At 41.5% G+C, this 18,587-nt stretch overlaps 1 protein-coding gene across 2 annotated transcripts in view; it reads right to left on the bottom strand.

Annotated features, from left to right (window-relative positions):
• LOC133535271 (chemokine-like protein TAFA-1) overlaps positions 1–15,934 on the bottom strand; it is a 450,393-nt gene extending 434,459 nt beyond the window's left edge. For both annotated transcript variants that reach the window (XR_009802190.1, XM_061874948.1), the window contains exon 1: positions 15,437–15,934. The gene's annotated coding sequence lies outside the window, so the exon portion shown is untranslated. The remainder of the gene's footprint in view (positions 1–15,436) is intronic.
• Positions 15,935–18,587: the final 2,653 nt, after the last annotated feature.

Here is an 18,587-nt window from a genome sequence, read left to right as displayed (position 1 = left end):
GAATGCAAGGCATACTTGGTCAACAGCCATACCTATTACACTGAAGGTGATATAAACAACTTTAACACTCTTACTAATATGCGCCACACTGTGGACCCTAACCAAACAAGATTAAGAAACACATTTCTGGAGAACATCGGCTCTGTAACACATTATAAACGCAACATAACAATTACCCAGAATGCCATGCATCCATGAATCTTGGCTTTATTATACACGCGCCCCCAACCCCGGCCACCTCAACCAACGCACGGGGGGGGGGGGGGGGGTTGGGTTACAGAGCCGATGTTCTCCCGAAGTGTGTTTGTCATTCTTGTTTGGTGTGGGCTCACAGAGTGTGGCGCATATTAGTAATAGTGTTAAAGTTGCTTTATATCACAACCTTCAGTGTGATCTGTAAGGCTGTTGAACAAGACCCCTGCTTTACATAGTACAAGCAAGATAATACTCCTCTGCTATTTTGAAAATGTCGACAGGGGACGCGTCACTTGTGACGTCACAAATTTGACCCAGCGGTAATAGTAAGCATGCGCTAATAGTTTTGGGAAGCGAAATTGACCCAGCAGTAATTCAAGGCAGGCACATATTACATGCCCGGCGGCAATGCAAGGAAATACGGTATGTACAAACCCCGTTTTCATATGAGTTGGGAAATTGTGTTGGATGTAATTATAAAAGGAAAACAATGATTTGCAAATAATTTTCAACCCATATTTAATAGAATATGCTACAAAGACAACATATTTGATGTTCAAACTGATGAACAATTTTTTTCTGTTGTAAAAAATCATTGACTTTAGAATTTGATGCCAGCAACACGTGACAAAGCAGTTGGGAAAGGTGGCAGTAAATGCTCATCAAACACTTATTTGGAACATCCCACAGGTGTGCAGGCTAATTGGGAACAGGTGGGTGCCATGATTGGGTATAAAAGCAGCTTTCATGAAATGCTAAGTAATTTACAAACAAGGATGGGGCGAGGGTTACCACTTTGTAAGCAAATTCTCGAACAGTTTTAGAACATTTCTCAACGAGCTCTTGCAAGGATTTGAGGGATTTTACCATCTACGGTCTGTAAAATCATCAAAAGGTTCAGAGAATCTGGAGAAATCACTGCACGTAAGCGATGAAATTACGGACCTTTGATCACTCAGGCGTTACCGCATCAAAAATCGACATCAATCTCTAAAGGATATCACCACATGGGGTCAGGAACACTTCATAAAACCACAGTCAGTAACTACAGTTGGTCGCTACATCTGTAAGTGCAAGTTAAAACTCTGCTACGCAAAGCAAAACCCATTTATCAACAACACCAAGGAAAGCCGCTGGCTTGGCTGGGCCCGAGCTCATCTAAGATGGACTGATGCAAAGTGGAAAAGTGTTCTGTGGTCTGACGAGTCCACATTTCAAATTATATTTGGAAACTGTGGACGTGGTGTCCTCTGGAAAAAAGAGGAAAATAACCATCCGGATTGTTATAGGCGCAAAGTTGAAAAGCCAGCATCTGTGATGGTATGGGGGTGTATTAGTGCCCAAGGCATGGGTAACTTACACATCTGTGAAGGCACCATTAATGCTGAATGGTCCATACAGGTTTTGGAGCAACATATGTTGTCATCCAAGCAACGTTATCATGGACGCCCCTGCTTATTTCAGCAAGACAATGCCAAGCTACGTGTTACAACAGCGTGGTTTCATAGTAAAAGTGTGCGGGTACTTTCATGGCCTGCATGCAGTCCAGACATGTCTCCCATGGAAAATGTGTGGCACATTTTGACGCTTAAAATATGACAGCGGAGACCCTGGACTGTTGAACGACTAAAGCTCTACATAAAACAAGAATGGGAAACAATTCCACTTTCAAAGCTTCAACAATTAGTTTCCTCAGTTCCCAAACATTTATTGAGTGTTGTTAAAAGAAAAAGGTGACGTAACACAGTAGTGAACATGTCCTTTCCCAACTTTTTTGGCACATGTTGCAGTCATGAAATTCTAAGTTAATTATTATTTGCAAAAAAAAATATAAAGTTTATGAGTTTGAACATCAAATATGTTGTCTTTGTAGCATATTCAACTGAATATGGGTTGAAAAGGATTTACAAATCATTATATTCCGTTTATATTTACATCCAACACAATTTCCCAACTCATATGGAAACGAGGTTTGTAGTATGTCATTGAGACTGGGTTTGTTTAGAAGTATGGACACTGGTAATTGCCTTATGAATAAAGAATGATATCGAGTTTGAATTATTTTTTTTCCCCCCCCTGCCTCTCGATTCAGCGACTTACTTTTCAGGACGCACTTTTGTTTCAACTCCATCATGCCAGCCAGACTTAAACTCATGCTATCAGTAACCGAACTGCATTTAGTTTAGATAATAATGAGTCATATGTTGGAATATATAGGGGGGGTGGGGGCGGGGGTCTTCTCCAAGGTTTCTCTTATTCATTCATAATGACATCCTACTGGGTTGTGAATTTTCTTTGCCCTTATGTGGGATCTGAACCGAGGATGTCGTTGTGGTTTGTGCAGCCCTTTGAGACACTTGTGATTTAGGGCTATATGAATAAACATTGATTGATTGATTGATTGATTGATTGATATGGGATCCATTATTTAAATTTGTTTTAGCTATTAAATGAACCAAAAATGTGACTTATTTTATCTTTGTGGAAAATGTTGGACACAATGTCTAAGCCACTCCATCCATCCATCCATCCATCATCTTCCGCTTATTCGAGGTCGGGTCGCGGGGGCAGCAGCCAAAGCAGGGAAGCCTAGACTCTCCTCTCCCCAGCCACTTCGACCAGCTCCTCCCAGGGTATCCCAAGGTGTTCCTAGACCAGCCGGGAGACATAGTCTTCCCAACGTGTCCTGGGTCTTCCCTGTGGTGTCCTACCGTTCGGGTGTACCCTAAACACCTCCCTAGGGAGGCGTTCGGGTGGCATTTTGACCAGATGCCCGAACTACCTCATCTGGCTCCTCTCAATGTGGAGGAGCAGCGGCTTTACTTTGAGTTCCTCCCGGATGACAGAACTTCTCACCTTATCTCTAAGGGAGAGCCCCGCCACCCAGGCGGAAGAAGCTCATTCCGGCCGCTTGTACCCGTGATCTTGTCCTTTCGGTCATAACCCAAAGCTCATGACCATAGGTGAGGATGGGAATGTAGATGGACCGGTAAATTGAGAGCGTTGCCTTCCGGCTCAGCTCCTTCTTCACCACAACGGATCGATACAACGTCTGCATTACTGAAGACGCTGCACCAATCCGCCTGTCTATCTCACGATCCACTCTTCAGTCACTCGTGAACAAGACTCTGAGGTACTTGAACTCCTCCACTTGGGGCAGGGTCTCCTCCCCAACCCGGAGATGGCACTCCACCCTTTTCCATGCGAGAACCATGGACTCAGACTTGGAAGTTCAGATTCTCATCCCAGTCGCTTCTCACTCGGCTGCGAACCGATCCAGTGAGAGCTGAAGATCCTGGCCAGATGAAGCCATCAGGACCAAATCATCTGCAAAAAGCAGAGACCTAATCCTGCAGCCACCAAACCAGATCCCCTCAACGCCCTGACTGTGCCTAGAAATTCTGTCCATAAAAGTTATGGACAGAATCGGTGACAAAGGGCAGCCTTGGCGGAGTCCAACTCTCACTGGAAACGTGTCCGACTTACTGCCGGCAATGCGGACCAAGCAATGCGGACCAAGCAATGCGGACCAAGCAATGCGGACCAAGCAATGCGGACCAAGCTCTGACACTGATTGTACAGGGAGCGGACTGCCACAATCTCATACTGTTTTTGATAATATTCATTTTTGTCTGACTCCTTTTGGATTGTTTTGTGTCATGTTTGTCTGTACTCTCAATTGCTCTGTTTATTGCTATTCTGAATGTTGATGGCTCGGGTTTGTTTTTTTTGGAAATGGAATTTGCATTATAATGGTATTGTTGTGTATTGTTTTATTGGATTGATTAATAAGAATTTAAAAAAATGCTGTAGTACTTTCCTGGCCCGCCTGCAGTCCAGACCTGTCTCCCATGGAAAATGTGTGGCGCATAATGAAGCGTAAAATACGACAGCAGAGACCCCGGACTGTTGAACGACTAAAGCTCTACATAAAACAAGAATGTGAAAGAATTCCACTTTCAAAGCTTCAACAATGAGTTTCCTCAGTTCCCAAACGTTTATTGAATGTTGTTGAAAGAAAAGGTAATGTAACACAGTCGTGAACATGCCCTTTCCCAACTACTTTGGCACATGTTGCAGCCATGAAATTCCAAGTTAATTATTATTTGCCAAAAAAATAAATAAATAAAGTTTATGAGTTTGAACATCAAATATCTTGTCCATGTAGTGCATTCAATTGAATATGGGTTGAAAAGGATTTGCAAATCATTGTATTCCGTTTATATTTACATCCAACACAATTTCCCAATTCATATGGAAACGGGGTTTTTAGTAACTCTGCCAGTCAGTCCACCACAATCTTTTTGTCAGTGGGCGGAATAGCTTACACACACAGGATGCACAGACAGAGAAGCTTGCTTGTCGCTACTCCCCAGTAAGAAACACCGCAAGATAACCAAAATTTGGTGATGACACAGCCAAATATACAGTGTGGGAAGAGTTCGACTACAAACAAATGAGCAATATGAGCCCAAAAACGTGCATGAACGGGCGCTATTTGTTGGAAAGGTATGCAGCGTTGGCGTTAACACACTTTTTGTGTCTTTTTACGCAGTGAAATCAGAAAGGACACGCATTTCCGTAAGTGGTTTTTTTTTTTACCCTGCTTTCTCTGGGTCAAAACTTCAGTTTGCTTGTTTGTTTTTTAGCGATTATAGCTTTCCGCCTGATGTTAGTACATCAGTCGAGGAAAATGATTGAACTACATAAATAACATATTGTAATTTGATTTTTCATGTTTTTAATCTCAATAGATTGAAAATTAACACAAAATATTTTATTCAAAAAATATAAATAACGACAAATAAAGATGGAATACTGTTAACCACAATATGTAAGAGTAAAAAAAAAACAACAAAAGTATGATTTGTACATTTTCAGAAAGTGCTTGTTCTATGTTTTTTTAAACAAAGAAAACAATCTGAAGTCGTCTTTATTTTTAAGTTATCGTGTTGTGATTTAACCAGTCCGGCCCACTTGGGAGTAGATTTTCCTCCATGTGGCCCCCGATCCAAATGGAGTTTGACACCTCTGCTTTAGAGTCTTTGGTGGTGAGAGGTTTGAGCTGGATTCAAACCTCCTGGCTGCGAGGCAGAGGTGCTAACCCATCATATCAAAGCTTACGGTTGTCTTGGAGAAGCACGTGTGGCGATCCCTGGTCCAACTGGCAAATCATTCGCGGGTGAAACCGAATATTATTTATGAGTAGAGATTCTACCATGTTGTTGGCAAGGCACAGTCTTTTTTACGCATTATTTATTTATTATTTGACAGTGATATGGTTTCACCTTACAGGTAATATAACTTGATGTTTTGTTATATACTGTAATGTTTGATACATTCAATTTTATTGTGGCTGCTTTTGGAGGTTTATGTTTTTAAGAAGTGCGATTCTTCATGTCGTAGAGACCGACAGAGGAGATCATTCACAATGTCGGAGTTGGCAGTTTGCGCACATCCCAGCAGTCACAAGCCTGATGTGTGATTTGCTCTGTAACGTTGATTCATCTTTCATTTTGCTCAATGCACCAGTAATAAAACTGGGCACTATTGAATCCAAGCTGCCTCGTTCCATTATTGGATTAAGTTTTTGGACGAGACATTTAAGGTGCTGAACTGATAACAATAACCGTCATATATTTCCTTTCAATGTACAATATGACCGCAATGCTGAGTAAGCATGATTTCAAATGGGCTAATATAAAACCCCACATTTGGCCTGTCTCTGACAGTGAGAAGACTAGAGAGAGATAAAAAAAAAAAATTGGCTGCCATGACAACAGTCTCCCAAATTCTTGCAAGGTATAGGCAATGATTTGCAAGTTCAGCAAGAAAAAAATCAGGAGCTCCCCCCCCTCTCCTTTCCAATTTAGTGGCACTTAGTAAAAAAAAGACCCCCAGGAGCCCTTCTAATAAACATTTAGGATTGGAAACATATTCCCATTAAACTTTGGTCAGAGCCCAAACTGTAACAAATATCAAGTCTTTGGATAGGAATTTTGATGGTTTGTTTCCCCCAATTTAATACAGTTTAATCATCCAACAGGTAAAAAAAAAAAACATTTTTTTTTTACATGCGTTTGACACAAATGGTGCACTCAAATGCAGAAATGGACTCTATAAGAATGTAATCATGCTTTCAAATCAGCATCTCTACAGCAACAAATCCAAAGTTTCCATATATTTTGGTCATTTAATCCCAGACTTTACAATCCACCCAGCAGTTTATTGTATTCCCAACTTGATAACAAGTAAAATTCAGGCTTTATTGGCGATAGTCAATCGATACCTATATTTTGTGCAAATATACCTACTGTAACGTGTTGCTACATTTTTTTAAAACTGCATATTTTCAAATAACATCTATTTAAAAAATAACATTAAAAATGTAAGAAAAAGAGCAAAATAATGTGAACATAATGAGAAAAAACAGGCATTTTGAAACAATTAATGATCACATATTTTATTAATTTACAACACAATGTTGTGTCTTTAAATATATATATTAAACATTCAGCATGTTTTTTTTATGATTTTTTTTTTTCTAAAAGGCCTTATCAGTATGCGCCCCTTAGTGGAAAAAGTTGAAAAACTCCAGATATAAAGTAATAGATGCTTTCAAAATAAAAATGAAATATACTTGAAATATATACAAAGTTTAGTTTGTTAACTGAAATGAAAATTATAATAATTTATGAATACATTTGAAAAAATATCACAATAATCTTAAATGTGTAACTCAACATTAATATTTCCGTACAGGCAGAATTTCTAACAGTAGGTTATACAGTTGGATTATATTATTATTCTCTTCCTACATGGGCAAAAAAAACTATAGTAAAAACGTAAGAGAAAACAGCAAAATTATCAGTATGTAATGAGAATAACCTGAGATGTCCCAAATTTAGTAGTTCTCAAACTTTTTTCACCAAGTCCCACCTCAGAAGAAACTTTTCTCCAAGTACCAACATAAAGACAGACATTAGAATACAGTAGCGTAGTAGGCCTAAGGATTCATCGAAACCAAGGGAAACATTTTTTTAACAAGTACATTGAACATGTTTTGGCCACTGTAACATTACACACAGTTTGGACAGTAACACTGTGTTTGAATATAGGAAAATTAAACACTTGGATTTTAAAGAAATTATTCCTTTGACGTACCACTAGATAGAGCCCACGTACCGCTTGTGGTACACTTACCCCAGATTGAGAATCACTTTACTAACTAATCAATAATCAAGCTATATTTGATCACTTATAACACATAGTTGACATAATTTTTAGCATTTTTTTAAACAAAGAAAAATATCAATATGGCCCTTGCAAACTTTGACTTTTTTGGACAGTTTGGACACTCCTAAACTAAAATAACAAAAGCATTGATATTTGATTTGAGGATCAATATTAGAGCATAAAGACCTGGTATCAGCGTTTATCGATATTTCAGTATCGATCCAATGCGCCCAAGAGCATCACATCCTCCCGTACATCTTGGGGCCCAAATAAGCATTCAATTTGAGAGACACCCCAATATATAATTTTAATCAAACTTGAATGAAAGTCAAGCAGATACATTTTTTGTACTAAAACAAATATTTTTAGTACAATCTAAATTCAATATAACTAAAACAAAAATCTGGAAATCTTCCTGATACAACTCAGACCGAGAGTCGGACTTTGTACAAGCAGCACTACTACGTTTGTACCACGTCACATCGGGCTGTAAGCATTTCATCCATCTATCCATCCACTTCCTACCGCTTGTCCTTTTTAGTATTATATTTTTATCTGTAACAAAGCAGGAGGGGGCTATTTCCTGTATTATTTCCTGTCCAAATAATTTGATCCAATTCACCAATTGGTTTCGAATAAAACAAACCATCGACACAATTTAAAGGGGAACATTGTCACCAGACCTATGTAAGCGTCAATATATACCTTGATGTTCCAGAAAAAAGACCATATGTTTTTTTAACCGATTTCCAAACTCTAAAAGGGTGAATTTGGTGATTTAAACGCCTTTCAATTGTTCGCTGTCGGAGCGATGACCTTTCACCCGTGACGTTACAATGGGAAGCAATCCGCCATTTTCTCAAACATATTACACACACAAGTCAAATCAGCTGTGTTATTTTCCTTTTTTTCGACTGTTTTCCGTACCTTGGAGACATCATGCCTCGTCGGTGTGTTGTCGGAGGGTGTAACAACACGATGAGGGACGGGTTAAAGTTGACTTACGTGGAGTGTGCATCGGTTAGCATGCCGTACTAATCGATGCACACTCCATGCTATTTAGACTAGCTGTGTGTACATATTGCATCATTATGCCTGATTTGTAGCTATATTTGCATCCAGCCTTTCCCTCCACCCACATTTAATGCCAAACAAACACATACCAATCGACGGATTCAAATTGCACCAGTGTTAAAAGATGCGAAAGTCCCTCGTTTGTTCTGCACATTTTACCGACGATAGCGATGCTACGACAGAGATGTGTGGATATCCTGCAACACTCAAAGCAGAAGCATTTCCAACGATAAAGTCAACAAAATCACAAAGGTGAGTTGTGTTGATGTTATTGACTTATGTGCTAATCAGACATATTTGGTTGCGGCATGACTGCCAGCTAATCGATGCTAACCTGATATTTAGGCTAGCTGTATGTACATTTGTAGCTATTTTTGCATCCAGCCTTTCCCTCCACCCACATTTAATGCCAAACAAACACTTACCAATCGACGGATTTAAGTTGCTCCAGTAGTCAAAAGATGCAATTGTTGGTTAGAAAGCGATAACCGAATAGCTTCAATAGCTATTCGCTCAAAAGCTTCAGTTTCTTCTTCAATTTTTTTTCCCTATCTTCCTCCACATTCCAACCCTCCGTTTCAATACATGCGTAACCTGTTGAATCGCTTAAGCCGCTGAAGTCCGAGTCTGAATCCGATCTAATGTCGCTATATCTTGCTGTTCTATCCGCCATGTTTGTCCGTATTGGCGTCACTATGTGACGTCACAGGAAAATGGACGGGTGGATTTACCGATAGCGAAAATCAGGCACTTTAAAGCCTTTTTTTGGGATATTCCATGATGGATAAAATTTTGAAAAAAGCTTTGAAAAATAAAATAAGGCACTGGGAACTGATTTTTATTGGTTTTAACCCTTCTAAAATTGTGATAAAAAACATCCCGAATGCAATATTTGAAAAAAAACTATAGTACAAGTAAAAGAAAATTGAAGAGAAACAAAAATATATGCTGTGTCCAAAACAGAGCAGGGAGAAGCAAAAGCCTGCATGTCCAGCACTTTTATTTTTGTTTCTGTCCCTGTTTGACACCACTTCTCAAGTCTGAGTATCAACTCCCTCACCTGTGCCTCATTGGCAGTCAGGACACACCTGTCACAGCTTTGCCAATCGGGATCATTTGTGCTGCGTAACTTGCCCAAAGCTTCCTGCACCTGTTTGCTTTACTCGTGCACTTCCCTGCTGCACTACCTTTCTGTTTTCCCCAATTAAAGGGTTTTTACATGTGTCCAGACCAACAACATCAAGCACAGACCATAACTCGGTTTGCTGTGCAATTTCAAATGAAGCATTAATTGACATTTTACACGCGCTTCTTCAAGCAAAACAGGGCCACCCACGGATCGCGGGGCCCTAGGCGTAGCGCGTGATCCGCACATAAGGAGGGGCGGCCCCTGCTGATACTACTTTTGCATGTGGCAAGGCTGACAGGGTGGTCTTTCAATGTGCTGTGCTTATGTGGGATTATTAATACCTAAAATGATGGCAAGCCGTGCTCACTCATGTAATAATAAGGTATCTGAAATGGGAAAATTGTGACACTCCTGCAAATAATATATTACTAATGCATGTCTGACGGGGTCAATGGCAACAAAATGAGGATTATCAACGTTTTAAAATGTGTTTGTTTTTTAAATACATTTGGCTGATGAGTGCATATTAAAGCCAAATTCAACTCACACCGAAGTCGGGTCGCGGGGGCAACAGCCTAAGCAGGGAAGCCCAGACTTCCCTCTCCCCAGCCACTCCGTCCAGCTCTTCCCGGGGGATCCCGAGGCGTTCCCAGGCCAGCCGGGAGACATAGTCTTCCCAACATGTCCTGGGTCTTCCCCGTGGCCTCCCACCGGTTGGACATGCCCTAAACACCTCCCTAGGGAAGCGTTCAGGTGGCATCCTGACCAGATGCCCGAACCACCTCATTTGGCTCCTCTCGATGTGGAGGAGCAGCGGCTTTACTTTGAGTTCCTCCCGGATGGCAGAGCTTCTCACCCTATCTCTAAGGGAGAGCCCCGCCACCCGGCGGAGGAAACTCATTTCGGCCGCTTGTACCCGTGATCTTATCCTTTTGGTCATGATCCAAACCTCATGACCATAGGTGAGGATGGGAACGTAGATCGACCGGTAAATTGAGAGCTTTGCCTTCCGGCTCAGCTCATTCTTCACCACAACGGATCGGTACAACGTCCGCATTAATGAAGACGCCACACCGATCCACCTGTCGATCTCACGATCCATTCTTCCCCCACTCGTGAACAAGACTCCTAGGTACTTGAACTCCTCCACTTGGGGCAGGGTCTCCTCCCCAACCCGGAGATGGCACTTCACCCTTTTTCCGGGCGAGAACCATGGACTCTGACTTGGAGGTGCTGATTCTCATTCCGGTCGCCTCACACTCGTGCAAACCGATCCAGTGAGAGCTGAAGATCCCGACTAGATGAAGCCATCAGGACTACATCATCTGCAAAAAGCAGAGACCTAATTCCGCGGCCACCAAACCGGAACGCCTTGACTGCGCCTAGAAATTCTGTCCATAAAAGTTATGAACAGAATCGGTGACAAAGGACAGCCTTGGCGGAGTCCAACCCTCACTGGAAATGTGTTCGACTTAGTGCCAGCAATGCGGACCAAGCTCTGACACTGATCATACGGGGAGCGGACCGCCACAATAAGACAGTCCGATACCCCATACTCTCTGAGCACTCCCCACAGGACTTCTCGAGGGACACGGTCGAATGCCTTCTCCAAGTCCACAAAGCACATGTAGACTGGTTGGGTAAACTCCCATGCACCCTCAAGAACCCTGCCGAGAGTATAGAGCTGGTCCACAGTTCCACGACCAGGACGAAAACCACACTGTTCCTCCTGAATCCGAGGCTCGACTATCCGACGTAGCCTCCTCTCCAGTACACCTGAATAAACCTTACCGGGAAGGCTACGTTTGTCCTCAAATGAAATTACAAAAAAGAAAAAAATTTTTGTGCTTTTTTTGTATATTGATTAAGTTACCATTTGCCTTATATAAGATAAAATCACCAATGTAAGGGACGTAAAAAAAAAATAATAATAATATAAAAAAATAAAAAAATCTCAAAAGTCAATTCCAAAATAAAAGCTCATGTTGACAGTCTGCTTGGACATATGGAGACACTTTTAATAACTCTCTTGCCATGTCGTATGGTAAGTATTTATTTCCATTGAAAACACTGAAATGATGCACGACACACCTTCTTTCAACTTACCTGTGTTTACTCTTTATCTCATCCATTCAACAACAAGAGCAAACCTTAAATTTTTATGTCTTAGCTCTTTTTTTATCACCTACATCAGTGGTGTCAAACTCAAATACAGAGCGGGCCAAAATTTAAAACTGAACAAAGCCGCGGGCCGAGGTTGAACAAATTAACCCTTTAATAGGGACCCAAACAAGTTTTGCATTGAATATTGACCAAGCAAAGCTTATATAACTTTATAGTGACATGCAAAATCCAGTTTCAAATAATAATAATTAAAAAATATCAATGGCATATCAAATAAAATAAAAACACAAATTTAATGCCTTATTTCGGCGGCGGGTTTGAGTTGGGGCGGGGTTTGGTGGTAGCGGGGGTGTACATTGTAGCGTCCCGAAAGAGTTAGTGATGCAAGGGGTTCTGGGTATTTTTCCGGTTGTGTTTATGTTCTGTTACGGTGCGGATGTTCTCCCAAAATGTGTTTGTTATTCTTGTTTGCTGTGGGTTCACAGTGTGGCCCATATTTGTATCAGTGTTAACCTTGTTTATACGGCCACCCGCAGTGTGACCTGTATGGCTGTTGACTAGGTATGCATTGCATACACTTGTGTGTGTGTGTGTATGAGCCACATATATTATAATTGGTAGGGTTTACGAGTATGAGTATTAGCGGTGAATGTGGTTTTACAGTGGTGGGCCAACTCTAATGTTAATTTGATATTGCCTCAAGGGCCAAATGAAATTACACAGCGGGCCAAATTTGGAGAGTTTGACACCCATGATCTACATCTGGGCCTATGACATGAATCACTTTACAGGTGTCACTTTTCGACCGATTTCCATGCTTTACCGTAAATGTCAAAATTATTGAATTACACAACATTTAGATGTCAGTTTGCACCTCAAATTAACGCCTTTTACACTATAACATGAATGGAAGCACTTGGAATATGTCTGCAACATAGTGCCGGGAAAACAGACATGATTTGATGTATTATGCACGTTTTATATGATGTTAAATAAATAAATGATAAATGGGTTGCACTTGTATAGCGCTTTTCTACCTTCAAGGTACTCAAAGCGCTTTGACACTACTTCCACATTTACCCATTCACACACACATTCACACACTGATGGAGGGAGCTGCCATGCAAGGCGATAACCAGCACCCATCAGGAGCAAGGGTGATGTGTCTTGCTCAGGACACAACGGACGTGACGAGGTTGGTACTAGGTGGGGATTGAACCAGGGACCCTCGGGTTGCGCCCGGCCACTGCGCCACGCCGTTTCCAATGACAATGTTCAATTTATTTGATCCATGAGGGCCCAATGACATGCATGTTTGCATTTGATCGTTAACAAAAGTTAGGTTTAAGGTCCCGTACAAAACAAATCATTTAAAAAAATGTTTTTTTGATCCGAATGCACCCACACGCGCAACTCCTCATTTTTAGCTTTACAGAAAAGTAGAATAAATTACCAGCAGTCCTACTGAAGGTGCAGAAAAAACATGCCTGGTATCAGATTTATTTATTTTTTAAATATACTAAATTATAGCATTCTCTTTCAAGATGTCTCACCTAAACAACTTTTTTCCCCTTCATTCCTTCATGAGATCGAGGGGTAAGAGCGGACACACCTGCATGCAAATGCTCCTGTGTGGACACACTCGTTCACTATTACCCCCATATCCACTCCTAACTTGACCTCCACAATTTTTTTTTTTTTTTTTTTTTGCACAATTGTAAAAATCCAATCCAAAGAAAATGATCCAACGTCGAAAAATGCCAAAACTCTAGGATGGGGATTTTTATTTGTTTTACTTCCTGCAGCTACACGACACAATACCCATCCATCCATCCATTTCCTACCGCTTATTCCCTTTAGGGGTCGCGGGGGGCGCCGGCGCCTATCTCAGCTACAATCGGGCGGAAGGCGGTGTACACCCTGGACAAGTCGCCACCTCATCGCAGGGCCAACACAGATAGACAGAATACCAAATGCGAGTAAAATGCATCCCAAAATTTCAGGTGAAGGTGCCCCTCAAAGTCCTGGGCCAAAGATCATTTCATATTCTCTACTGCTCGCTAGTGTTACCATATATGAGTTATTGTGCAGAAATATGGGGAAATAACTACAAATATCTGCTACATTTGTTAACCGTATTACAAAAAAAAGATCAATTAGATTGATGCATAATGTTGGATATAAAGAACAAACAAACACTTTATTTATTGAATCAAAAATATTAAAGTTGGATGATTTGGTAAAATTGCAAACAGATAAAATGATGTACAAAGCAAACTACAACCTGCTGCCAAAGAAAGTACAACAATTCTTCTCAGCTAAAGAGGAGTAATAGAACCTTGGAGGAAAATCTAATTTAAAACATTTGTATGCTCGTACAACACTTAGAACCTGAAGCATATCAGTAAGTGGAATTAAATTATGGAAGGGATTAAGTAAAGAAGTTAAACAATGTACTGATATAATCCAGTTTAAGGCAGCGGTTCTCAAATGGGGGTACGCGTACCCCTGGGGGTACTTGAAGGTATGCCAAGGAGTACGTGAGATTTTTCGAAAAATATTCTAAACATAGCAATAATTCAAAAATCCTTGATATTTATTGAATAATACTTCAACAAAATATGAATGTAAGTTCATAAACTGTGAAAAGAAATGCAAAAATGCAATATTCAGTGTTGACAGCTAGATTGTTGTGGACATGTTCCATAAATATTGAGGTTAATGATTTCTTTTTTTGTGGAGAAATGTTTACAATGTTCATAAATCGAGATGGATCTCTATTACAATCCCCAAAGAGGGCACTTAAAGTTGATGATTACTTCTATGTGCAGAAATCTTTATTTATAATTGAATCACTTGATTATTTTTCAACACGTTTTTAGTTATTTTTATATCTTTTTTTCCAAATAGTTCAAGAAAGACCACTACAAATGAGCAATATTTTGCACTGTTATCCAATTTAATAAATCAGAAACTGATGACATAGTGCTGTATTTTACATCTCTATCTCTTTTTTTGCTCTGATTGGGGGGTACTTGAATTAAAAAAATGTTCACAGGGGGTACATCACTGAAAAAAGGTTGAGAAACCACTGGTTTAATAGTGCTTGCAAAGTACAAAGAAAAATAATTGTGACAAACACTTTCAAACTTATTGAAAATAAGATATTCATCTCGGTATGTTATTCATGACTGACCTTCTTATTTATAAATAAATAAGCGGTTTAGCTCGGTTGGTAGAGTGGCCGTGCCAGCAATTTGAGGGTTGTAGGTTTGATTCCCACTGATGTTGTGTCCTTGGGCATGACACTTTTACCCACCTGCTTCCAGTGCCACTCACACTGGTTTGAATGTAACTTAGATATTGGGTTTCACTATATAAAGCGCTTTGAGTCGCTCGAGAAAAAGCGCTATATAAATGTAATTCACTTCACATTACAAAACTACTGTATTATTCATTCACGGATGTCATTTTGCCATAAAACAAAACGTCAGTAAATGAGCATATGTATTTGTAAACACTCAGAAGTAGGGAAGGGGTAGGATTAAATAAGCTTTGCCTCTTCCTACTCCTTGATGTAAAAAGCGAAATGATGTGAAATCGTGTGACGTATCATACTTTAAGTCTTGGAAATAAAACTCAAGAAAAGAAAAAAGAAAGAAAGAAAGTGACCCTTACCTTAGCAATGACTTTCAGGAGGAGCGAGGCAGGGTTTGGATGACTTACTCCTCCTCTTTAAATTCATCCATGCTGTAAAAAAAAAATAACCCAAAAAAAGCCTGCCTGAAATTCCAGATTAAAATAGGATTCTGGAAGAAAAAAAAAAATAGTCCCTCCTTTGGACTTGGCTCCTCACTTCCCTTTGAATTCCTTGACAGCACAAACCCTCACGTCTGTGTCACCCACCGGTTAGGGGACTAAGAGACCTCTGTTCCTCTCTCCTCAGTCCTTGCCTTTTCTCTGCGTCCGTAGAAACTCCTATGCCGTGGCGACAGGGGTGGGCTTTTTTTTTTTAGACGTCTCCCGCCGTCACACTCCTTGTCAGGCTGCTGTGTCGGCGTCCTCCACATTGGAGAAGCTCCGCGCCTTGGTCTTCTTCCACCCACCCCCCCTTAGCCACTAAGTAGAGTCTGTGTCAGAGAGGCAGAGCTCTTGTGTGAGTGAGCATGTGTGTATTACAACCTAGTCCGGCTGGGAAGAGAGAAAGTGGAAGTGAGAGAGTGGAATCACATGCCTTAAAGTAAGACTGCCCACTTCTGCTTCAAGACTCCATCAGTGAATGAAGCGTGCTTTATTAAAACCCGCCGTTCTTTACATCCCCCGCGCCATGACAGGAGACGGGGCATTGACGCGACGCCCCTCGGCTCGTTAGCCATGTGTGGAAAATGGGTGCCTGCGAGGGTGTGGACGACGGGTGAGTGAATTTGCCCCCTTTCCTCCAGTCAACCCCCCCGCCCGGCACTTGAGTGAAAGGTGTTCCAAGCACGGGACTTTGACTAGGCGTCGGAGTGCCTCATCAGAGCCTCTGCAATCACCAATCGGTCCATTAGCAGCTGGCTAGAGGTTTCTGCAGCGATGAGCGTGGGTGTGAGTTTTACGCCCGGTCCCCGTTGCATCTGCAGAAAGTGCCAGAAGGAGCGTGTGAGCGTCCCTCAGTGGCTTACTTTTGATAGGAGAAAAAAAAAAAAAATCCACAGTTTTTTTCTGGGCGTTACATTGAATATACCGTATTTTCTTAAATTGCCGCCGGGGTGCTAAATGATTTAAAACCTCTTCTCACTCCGGCGCTTACCAAAGGCATGCGGTAAAAGTAAGCATGCGCTAATTATTTTAAGACCTCTTCTCACTCCGGCACTTACCAAAGGCATGCAGTAAAAAGTTGAGTGTGATGTAAGCTTGGACCTTAAAGGCCTACTGAAACCTTCTACTACCCACCACTCAGTCTGATAGTTTAGATTAGATTAGATTAGATAGTACTTTATTTATTCCGTGAAGTGAGTTATATTTATATAGCGCTTTTCTCTAGTGACTCAAACACTTTACATAGTGAAACCCAATATCTAAGTGTGGGTGGCACTGGGAGCAGGTGGGTAAAGCGTCTTGCCCAAGGACACAACGGCAGTGCCTAGGATGGCGGAAGCGGGAATCGAACCTGCAACCCCCAAGTTGCTGCTGGCACGTCCACTCTACCGACTGAGCTATACCGCCCCAGGAGAGTTCCTTCAGGAAAATTACAATTTTCAGCACAATCCCATTCAAGATCAGACAGACATTACAGGGAGACTGAACAGGATCGCTGACGGGTCTGCCGGCTTCTAGCGCCCCTTACAAAAAAGATGAGATACAGGTAAACAAGGGCAGGAGGGGAATGGGGGAAAAAATAGAAGATTAAAATAAAATTTAAAAAATGGGTCTTAGCCTGGGCCCTGGAGAGGGGGTGCAGACTGAGGCCACTTGAGTGAAAGGTGTTCCAAGCACGGGACTTTAACTAGGCGTCGGAGTGCCTCATCAGAGCCTCTGCAATCACCAATCGGTCCATTAGCAGCTGGCTAGAGGTTTCTGCAGCGATGAGCGTGGATGTGAGTTTTACGCCCGGTCCCCGTTGCATCTGCAGAAAGTGCCAGAAGGAGCGTGTGAGCGTCCCTCAGTGGCTTACTTTTGATAGGAGAAAAAAAAAAAAAAATCCACAGTTTTTTTCTGGGCGTTACATTGAATATACCGTATTTTCTTAAATTGCCGCCGGGGTGCTAAATGATTTAAAACCTCTTCTCACTCCGGCGCTTACCAAAGGCATGCGGTAAAAGTAAGCATGCGCTAATTATTTTAAGACCTCTTCTCACTCCGGCACTTACCAAAGGCATGCAGTAAAAAGTAGAGTGTAATGTAAGCTTGGACCTTAAAGGCCTACTGAAACCTTCTACTACCCACCACTCAATCTGATGGTTTAGATTAGATTAGATAGTACTTTATTTATTCCGTGAAGTGAGTTATATTTATATAGCGCTTTTCTCTAGTGACTCAAACGCTTTACATAGTGAAACCCAATATCTAAGTGTGGGTGGCACTGGGAGCAGGTGGGTAAAGCGTCTTGCCCAAGGACACAACGGCAGTGCCTAGGATGGCGAAAGCGGGAATCGAACCTGCAACCCCCAAGTTGCTGGCACGTCCACTCTACCGACTGAGCTATACTGCCCCAGGAGAGTTCCTTCAGGAAAATTACAATTTTCAGCACAATCCCATTCAAGATCAGACAGACATTACAGGGAGACTGAACAGGATCGCTGACGGGTCTGCCGGCTTCTAGCGCCCCTTACAAAAAAGATGAGATACAGGTAAACAAGGGTAGGAGGGGAATGGGGGAAAAAATAGAAGATTAAAATAAAATTAAAAAAATGGGTCTTAGCCTGGGCCCTGGAGAGGGGGTGCAGACTGAGGCCAAGGGTAAAAAACAACTCATAGCCATAGTACACATCCCTCTTACATGTGTGTAAGAGGGAAACATCAAAGAACACAGAGGACATTAAAGACATTAAAGCAGCAGATACAACCAGACACTTCTACATACAGCTATGAATAAAAAGTAAAAGAAACCTATCCACTGTGGTGGCCTCTGCGGTTTTCCACGCCCTCGTCCGCTGGGGTGGAGGAAGCATGGCCAGAGACAGGAGCAGACCCAACAAAGCAACCAAGAGAGCCGACTCCACTCTCGGCCAGTGTCCAGTCCGCGTATATATCAATGATGAAATATTAACATTGCAACACATGCCAAGTTTACTAAATTACAATTTTAAATTTCCCAGGAGTTTCGTCTTGAAAACGTCGCGTAATG

The sequence above is a fragment of the Nerophis ophidion genome, linkage group LG16, assembly GCF_033978795.1.
Source record: "Nerophis ophidion isolate RoL-2023_Sa linkage group LG16, RoL_Noph_v1.0, whole genome shotgun sequence".
In the NCBI taxonomy this organism is placed as follows: domain Eukaryota; kingdom Metazoa; phylum Chordata; class Actinopteri; order Syngnathiformes; family Syngnathidae; genus Nerophis; species Nerophis ophidion.
Note: the sequence above shows the minus strand (reverse complement) of the source record. Positions and strands in the feature narration are given on the sequence as shown.